The sequence below is a fragment of the Pteropus alecto genome, unplaced genomic scaffold, assembly GCF_000325575.1.
Source record: "Pteropus alecto unplaced genomic scaffold, ASM32557v1 scaffold164, whole genome shotgun sequence".
Classification (NCBI taxonomy): Eukaryota; Metazoa; Chordata; class Mammalia; order Chiroptera; family Pteropodidae; genus Pteropus; species Pteropus alecto.
Window position 1 is genome coordinate 26,613,349 of NW_006439568.1, and position 9,619 is coordinate 26,622,967.

Consider the following 9,619-nt stretch of genomic DNA (forward strand, 5'->3'; position numbering starts at 1 on the left):
AGTTTAGATTTACATAATTTACACCAAGAGATTCTACATGTACAGACTGCAAAAGGTACTATTATTAATCCAAAAGATTTAGCTAAAGACATTATATAGTTTGCAAGGGTTAAATCCTTTAAATATGCTTAAACATACTTTTTGGATTTTAGCTGGAATTGTATGCTTACTTGTATTCTTCTGTGCTTTCTCAGTCAACTGCTGGATTATCCACCAACTAACACAGTCTCGAATTGGTCTGCATTCACTGAGGCGTCAAATTAAAAGGAAAGGGAGAGATATAGAGAGTGGTTTGTAATTGTGGAGAGCAGTTTGTAAACTGATAAGGTCTTTGCAGACTGTGAAGGCAACCAAGGGTTACTTCGCCTCCACAAATTCCTCCAGAGAACAAGATAGTACAAATAACGCCACCGGCAGATAAATATGCTGAAGGCCATAAGAAAATGTAGTCTTGGAGAAAGTAGAAGAAACGATGTTGCTATGAAGCTGCATAAGCCAGCAATTGTATGTTCCTGTATAAGAGCAGCTTGCAAAAAATAAACTGGGTCATTGTCCATCATCAGTGAGTGGCGGACCTCCTGATCTTTCTGTCTTTGCCACTTTCTGTCTTTGTTCTTTTCTCAATCTCCCACCGTTCCCACTCAGGTTTATTTTCCAGGGCCGCACTGGACGTAGCAGGATTTACCAATTGCTGGACATGGCATCTCAGAGTTAATGTGAATTTTACCAAGGAATGTTAAAGTGTAACTCAAAAGTGAGTGCCATACCATCACCCCAATTTCACATGATCTCCCTGTGATGACCTCTAACCAGTCTCTTGATGTTCATGTGATTCCCTTGGGGCAGCCACAGGAAGGCCACGAGATTCCCTAGTTCTTGCTACAAGATTTTCGGGTGAATTCCAACTAATTTTCCTCTGCTGGCCAACACCAAGGGTTTTCAGAACACATTGAAGAAATTGCCTCAATGTCAATACCTCAGCTTGCTTTCCACGGTTGTTAAGCCAGTCCCTCTCATAATTTAAATCTGAGGTTTGCTATACCAGAATTATGAGGCAATTGTTCTTTCCACCATGAAGAGGTATCCTCACGATGATTCAGCTTTTTTTTTTACAATACAGCCAAATGGTGGCTTTGTTTCCACCTCTATCTAGTTGCTTCCTCACTGCACACTCAGCCTCCAAAGTTCAATGCAGCCAAGGTATGATGGTCACCTCAACTGCCTTAAAGCTGGTTTCCTGACAACAGAGAAAAAGCTGAGGTGAATGAACGATCATTGTCTGGTTACATATACCGCTGACCTCAAGTAAGTTTTCTAATGAGGGCATTAGATTGGAGGCAGGTTTGGAGGCTGTCTTGGCCATCTTCTCTTACCCCAGACTATTGTTTTCTCAGTGTTTATTTGAATTTTCCAAAGAGATGTGGAATAGCAATATAAAAGTGAGGGGAACACAATCCAACAATGACACGTGATCTTCCTGTGACTCCCACTAGCCAGTCTTTTGATGGTCACATGATTCAATGCGGTCACTTGAACACGACGTGATTCTCGCAGAATGTTCATGTGATTGCTGCGTGATTCTCATGGAGCGTTCATGTGAATATGGCATGATTCCCATGGCTGGTCTGGTGACCATCATGGGATTCCAAAGGGACCTTTTTGTGACCGATTCCTGATTTCCTTCTTACTGCCAAGAGATTTGTAGGTAACTTCCACACCAATCTCTTGAGAAATCGTTTTAGAAACTGCCTTCACTTCAAAATATAACCTTTCTTGCATTGTCTGTAAAGCAATTCGCTCTCACATCAGTAGCCTAAGGTTGACTATACAAGAATACTGAGGTAGCCAAAAAAGCGGTATCCTCATGTTGACTCAGCATTTCTGCCACAATATATTAAATTGGTGGCAGCTGTTGACACTGCAGTCAGGTTGCTTCTTCACAGCAGACACAGACAAATAATACAATGCAGCATTTGGGCAACTGCTTCCACCATCTTAAAAGAGGTTACCGGACAACACATGAATTCTCAGTTTTATTAATGATTATAGCCTGGCCGCCCAACTATTGTCCTCCAGTAAGTTTTCTCATGTAGACATGATCTCTGTGTGAAATTCTATTGTCACTGCTCCCCGGAAACAATGTGGAATCCTATGGGACACTGCAAGATGCGAGGCATTCCTTGAGGCAAACCCTGCAAAATGGATCATTGGGTCAATCAGACATCAAATGAAAATGGGAAGCAAAAGGTGACAAAGAATCAGCTGGTGACTGCTGGGTGTTGCAAAGACTCTGGGCCCACTGCCAACTTATCTGGAATCCTCAAATGTTAAGGCCAGCCACTGAAAATGCGGGTGTCCTCACACACCCTTTTTCAAGGTGACCAGAAATTCCACATGTGAAGCAAAAAAGGAAACAATGAAGTCCGAGGTAACCTTGAAGCAAAGGAAAGGTTCTCTACTCACTCTTGGGGAAAACATCTGAGAGACGCCACAGCCAGGCCTCCTCCTCAGCCATCTGGGCCGTGTACTGAGCTGTAGCCTCAGGTAGACAGGGCCTCCATTGGCCACCAAGGAGGGTGTGTCAGCCACATCGTCAGGACAGGAGACTCTGGTCTTGACATGGATGCTGACCTGAGTAGGCTGCAGGGCACACGATGCTTGTGGGGAGGCAGTGCATGAAGCTCCATCCCAATGATTCTGGGGGCTGGTGTGTAGGGTTGGGGAGATCTTATCAGGCGGATTTGTTTTCCTTACTTTGAAACTTTTGAAATTCACATTCTCAACTGAAGCACGACGGATTCAAAGGTGATGTTGGTTTCAGGGGCACACCGTCCAAACGTGACAGTTCCATACAAAGTGTTCGCCATCAGTGGTCCAGTGAATATCTGTCACCTAAAAAACGATCATAATGTGACTGAGAGGATTCTCCTCCTTTTTGACACCCGGTCTTCACACCCATGCCCAAACAAATACTGACAGATGTCTCTGGGGAACATATTTGACACATTCACACACTCTACCAGACATTGATTTTCTCCCAAAAAACTCGAGGCGCACGTGAGGCTTTGCTCTCCAACTAAGTGCATGCACAATGCATCCACATCATTAAGTGAAACCATATCCGACACTCACAGCAATGTTCACAAAGGCACACACATGAGGGCACTCACATATTTCCACATACTTGGATTTCACATAGCCACATCTTTATTGGAACTCAGTTCTTTAGAGATTGAGGAACATGAAACAGGTCCACCGCACCGACAGCCAGCTGGGAAAATGAGGCAAGCCATGGCTGTGCCTGTTTGATAGAGACACATGAAGATCCAGAAGTCAAAGAGGCCTTGCAACCTGGCCCTCAAGTCCTCCAGAGCCATTTCTCTTCTGCGTGCTGCACACCTGGGCCTAGCTCGGTCTTCTCAGCCCTCTGACTTACTGGCCTCAGGAGGAATGGGACTGTGCCTGGCAGCATGTCTAAGAGGGGACTTGCCTTCTCAGGTGCTGGCCAGGCCTAAAATAATATTACCCAAACCTCTGCCCCCAGGACCCAGTCTCTAGCTGCTCCAGCCAGGCTGGGCAGTGGGCTTGACAGCAGCCAGGATCCCAGGAGCAGTGCACTTGCTGGTGGTCTAAAGCCCTGCTGTGGACAAAGAGATTGTCCAGGGAGAGGGCGGTGGAGAGGGACAATGAGCCCCCTGTGTTGGATCACGTAGGTGAGGATCATGGCTATGTAGAGGGGGTAAGGACGATGGTCAAATGAGAGAAGAGAGGGCGGTAGAATTGGCAGCAAGGGAGTATGGAATCGTGGAGAATGAAGAGAATGGGCTGCCTGGAGGTCGAAGTCCCTGGGAGTGGACTTAGAAGCTGAGAGTAGAAGGAAATGGAATGGGGAATATGCAAAAAAAGCAGGGCTGCTATGTCACAGGAAGACAGTGGAAGAAGGAGGAGAGAGCCCCCTGCCTGCCCTAATCAATTTGATGGACAATAGCTGTGATTAATTGACAGCTCATCCTGGTTCCAAGGAGCGTTGATTGGCCAACTCACCTGTGCCAATCATGGGACTGAAGAAGCTGAACCTTTGTCAAGTCGACCCTTCCCATCCAGAGCTCCCCTCTGGGGATTCCAAGTGCCCTGAGCCTGGCAGGGACCAGTTTGCAGAAGAGCCGAGAGAGCTCAGAAGAGCCAGAGACAGAGAAGAAGCTCCAGAGGGGAGCGAGAGGCAGGAAAATGTGGCTTGTGTTCACATGCTGATCAGTCAAGAGGCCTAGGATGAAAGCATGAATATCAGTGACCTGGACACTCAGGGCAGGGGCGAGACTGTCAGCATCCCTTAGGGATTTACACAGGTGCTGGTTCTCTGCATGGGGGCTGGGCCATGACTCCCAGACCTCCCAATTCCAGGCCCTTTCCAGGCCAGGCACCTAGGGTGTTTGACATAACAAGGCTAGCTCTTGTCCTGGGCCTTGTGTGAGACATGGTGACTTCATCCCTACTGCCATGCTGGTGAGTAGGTGGTGATAAGAGCCTCAACCAGGCTGTGGGCAGCGGCCTCATTTCACTGCAAGTGTGGTATGCACATATCTTGAACTGAAAATGGCAGGTCAAGACTGCCGTGTTCACCTGGGGCAGACTTCCCAGAACCGCCACTAATGTGTCGCATCACCTCCTCCCCAGCGTCTGCCCTAGGTGGAACAGAGGGATCGGCTCTCCACTCTCCACAGGCCCCAATGCTCCTGGAGACCCCAGGAGAACCAAGGCTCAGGATACCTGCCCTGTCCTCTGCCAGGGGATCAGCTGTTACCTGCTAGCCGGCTGGGAGGCCAGCCTCCACTGCCACGCATTGACTTCCTTGGCCTCCCTAATCATGGTCACATCTGCATTCTATGTGCCCAAAGGCTATAAGCTGTCCCCATTGGGCCAGTGGCCAGTCCAGCCACTGGACTTTAGGCTGAGACGAGAGGTCCTGGATAGCCCTGAGAATTTCGAAGCTGCGTTCCACCTGGAACTCAGGCCTCTGCCCCTTAGGAGCCCCTCTACTCACCCATTCATTTTGGGATTGGCCCTTTCGAACCATCCCCCTCACTATTAAGGGAAGGGAGCTATGTCAGAACACCAGGGACAGGGCCCTTATGATTTTGCTCCCATGTAGACTTGAAAAGGAGAGCAAGACACCGACAGGCAAACAAGCAAAAGCCAGTTCAGAGCCTCAGACATGAGACTAGTGTGGATCAGAGCAGAAGGGCAGTAGGGGGAGAACGACATGTGTGTAAAGGGGCTTAGCCTTTGCGAGATGATGACACAACAGGCAGCGGGTGCTGAGCACCCCACACAGGTATGGATGTCGGAGTAGAAGGCAGAGTAGTGCCCCTAACATGTGGGTAAGGGTGTTAAATCACGCATCCCTGCTAGGTTTCATTGAGTCAAATGGACAGACCGAGGTAGGTTTGGAGGTGCCAAACCCTAGTCTGGCATTCTTGTGATGACAGATTTCTGGACACCCTGGAACGCTGTTTGGATTCGGTGGGATTATTTTCCATCCTGTCACAGAGTTGCCTAGCAAAGACCATTGGAGTCACCTAGTGCCATTTGAAAAGGAGCAGCAGTCTCGGTGCCTCAGTGTTTCCTGCGACCATGTCCATCACCTTTCTTCTGTGTTTTGAATGCCAGAAGTATTCCAAAGGAGATGTTGGCTCATTGAGAGGTGGAAGAGGGAAAGGGTAATCCATTCTGGAACAGGGGAGTGAAAAGTAGGGAAATGAAAAGAGGGCTATGACACTGCTGACAGAGGGACACCTGGTCTCTTTCTCAATAGCTTTCCAAAAGTTCAACCTTGGGGAAGAATGAACAACCTTGTTTAGAATAAAGGGTACGTGGGAGCCATTTGTTCAGTTTGCCTTGGGCTAAATAAGGTCTCCCAGGGATCCAGGCAGATGCCAACTTTTTCATATTCCTGCTCTGTCCAGGGGATTCTCTCTGACTGAAAGTCTATCCTCATTGCTGCCCAGAAACAACCCGGATTCCTTAAGGGACAGTACAGGATGGGAGGTATTCCCTGAGTCAAACCCTCCAAAATGGATCATTGGGCCAATTCTTTTCAATGAGAAGCGGGTAGAGGGAGGGAGAAAGGTGCCAGAGAATCAGCTCGTGGCTGCTGGGTGTTGCAAAGTCTCTGGGCCCACTGCCGACTTGTCTGGAATCCTCAAATGTTAAGGCCAGCCACTATGTTAACAGAACTTTGAAATGCCAGTAGGAATAATCCTGCAAATTGAAGTCACCCTCAAGAGAGCACATATTATTGTAAACCGTCAGATAATCCAATCCCGGCCTTGCTTTCTCCCATCTCCATATCATCTTCCATAAGTCCCCTCCTGATTCTAAATGCATAAAAGAAACCACAAATTGTTATTCTTGGGAACATTTTTGATCTTGCTCCTTGGCATATGTCCTCATGTGGCTCAAAGAAACTTAAAAGTATTATTTACAGGTTTATTTACAGGTTTCTTATGCCGCGGTCCAGCCACGACAGGATCCAGGGGGCCCCGAAGGTGGGCAAGGCGTCGGCGCTGGAGACAGTCGACTACACAGCTCAGAGGCGGTGTGACACTGTTCCATTTTATTGTGATTTGAGTACAACTTTTATACTTTTTATTTTGACATTTGATTATACTTTGTTGTTAAGGTAGCAGGGAGTTAAATTTCTGTGGTTAGGCGGAGCAGAAAATCTTATAGAGTATATTATTATTAATGTTCATGATTAACTAGTACATTTTTCTCACAATCATTAGAACAGAACTACCTGATGGAACAATCTAAACTTTTAATTCTTATATCTATTACGTAAGATACAGTTTGATTTAAGTAAAGGAGGTAGATAGATGTATTCATAACAGCAAGCATTGGCTTGTGGGCAGACATTGTTCTTCTTTCTGCCTGAAGAAATCTTTTAAATGCTATTTGATTTATGCTATATCTAAAGTTCAAGCTGAACCGTTCTCATAGCTGTTCAAAAGTTTCCTTGGTGCAGTAATGAGGAAAATATTTATAAAAATCAGTTTCACAAAGCTGCTTTCATAAGCTAAGTTTCTGTTCCTTTGTTTTTAAGCACCAAGGAGATCGTGACCTAGCCAGCCTTTCTATGAAACTTAAACTACTATAAGGCACATGAATTCTATCTTTATTCACTACATGTATACTATCGTTATTATAAGCTTCTGAATAAGGCAAAGGAAGATCAGGTAATCTTTTCATACTATTAGCCCCCCTAGGTGGATACCAGAGTTTTCTATTTATCCACTAGGCCACAAAAGGAGGCCCTTCTATAGTAGGCACAGGCTTATGAGTAAATTTCTTATCCTTTACTAATTTTTCTACTAACTGTGTGGGAACAGGAGTATAAACTGGTTCTAGTAATTCAGCTTGTTATAATTTATTCATAATATCTTTAAGAGGCGCGTCAAAAGGAATTTCCCTTAATAATTGTTCAAATAAAGGGTTTACGCATTTTGGACACGTCAGGGTGACTAGAGCTGATTCCATACGCGGGGAATTTACTATGTTTTCCTCAGAGCCAATTTTGAGGAAATCCATTTGTATAGCGTTTACACTTACTAGAATTTGTGCTACCCAAATTCCCCCTATTAATAGGATCATTTCTAAGAAACCAATTACCCCTAAACACATGCCACGTCCTCGTTCTTGACGATGCATTCCTTGAAGCCTCTGTCCCCATCTCCGGACCTTGTCACGCAGTAGGGTAGAAAGAGGACGCGGCATTCTTATGTTGACACTCTTTACCATTAAATATTAGTCTTTAAGCTTCTGTGTTATATGATTCTTAATTGTTACTATCTCTTGTTTCCACTGCTATATTATTTTCAAGAGGAGGCATTTTCTGTTAGTTATTTCTTTCTTTTGAACTGTGGTGTTATGGCATTTGTTAATCTAAAAATAAAAGGACAAAATGAGTGGCAACAAATGGTTGAGATCCAAAAGAATAGCCATTTTAGAAGCAATGATTCAGGCAGAAACCAAAATAGTGGGTTACGAGTGTCAGCTGGTGGTTGTTAGTACCAATTCAGTGCCAACAGAAATCCCCAATTTAGGGTGCAGTGAAGAAGGAAACTTTACTCAATGCAAACAGCTCAATTGTGATACAGCATGGTTTTGAGAATAGCATGGCTTTGTAACAGCTCAGTTATGAAACAGAATGGCTGCGGAGGGGCCCTGGGGCGAGGTCCTTCTCCTCCTAGACTAGTTTGTTCCAGTCTGCTCTACTCCACTCTGACTAGACCTCTTCATTGTTTCAGCTGCATCTGGGGAAATGCATTCTTCAGCCTTCAATGGAAAGGGAAAGTGTGGTCCCTGAGCAAGAGGGGAGCTGACTTACACAGATAGAAGTCCTTGCCCTTGGTCCCTGATGCAAATAAGAACTCCAAATCCTTGCAGTGTGATTGGTCCAAAAAGCACCGTCTTGATTGGTCAGAACGGCGCTGCTCAGATTGGTCAGTAAAGATGCTGTTCGGGATATAGATGTGCAGCTCTGATTGGATAGGGAATGTATCAGTCCTATTGGTTAGAATAGGATTCCAGGAATTCCTTTTTAAGGATTGGCTCAGATGGCAGGAACACAAGAAATTCAGTTTATATGTCATTCTTTAGCTCCTGTGAGTTATAGTTTAACATACTTTTTTTTTTAACCCATTTACTTTGATACGGACCTACAGTGAGAAAGGGGAAGGTGAAGAGTTTGTAGAGTGAAAAGGTAAAGCAATGCAGAGTGAAAGGCCTGCTGGCAGTTTTCAGCCTTTAATCTATAGGTTCCCCATGGTTTTAGCCATAGGGAATGATTCTTGGTACCTGTTTCCCCTTCACAGGTGTGGGGGATGGGTGGTTAGCAATTCCAGTAGAAATCTTCCTTTGTTCTGAAGGTGTCCTCCTGGCCTGGCTGCAGGACTGGTCAGCATACTGCAGTATCTGATTGTGGCTTGACATTTTTAATTCTCTTGCCTCCTCCCTACATTATTCTTACTCTTTGCTCTGTTTGTGGAGTGTTACCCCTTTTTTAAAATAAAATTTCATTTTGACTCTAACTTTGGCATGTGTATTGAATTCTTTCTATACCCTCTGCCAAAGGACCCTCTTCTCTCAGTGCAGGGATTGGTCTCACTGCCCCTCCACCCACCACGTGGGAATTTGTTCTGTCCTGCATCATTACAAGGTATCCTTTTTCTCAGAGTACACAGGTGGTAAAGGCAAGGAGTATTTATGAGAAAGGGAAGAGGAATAATTACATGAATAAAAGGACTGCGTTTCTATAGGTGCAGATTAGCTAACATAGTGATATTAATTCCAAAGAATGTGTTTGATTATCAGTCTGGTAGCCATGTCTTTCTTGTTATCTTTGCAAACAATTATTTGAGGATACACTGCTGCTTTAGGCCCAGTCCAAAGGGTACTTTGCCCAGTTTTAATATTACAAAGGTTTGAGGAGTAAGACCTACAAGGCAGTTCCCCTGGGATGGCAGCTCAAACTCCGCTTTAAAGTGCCTCTGTTTAGATTATTTTTTACACCTTTAAAACGATAAACAACTATTTGCTGTTTGATTGATTCGGCCCAAAG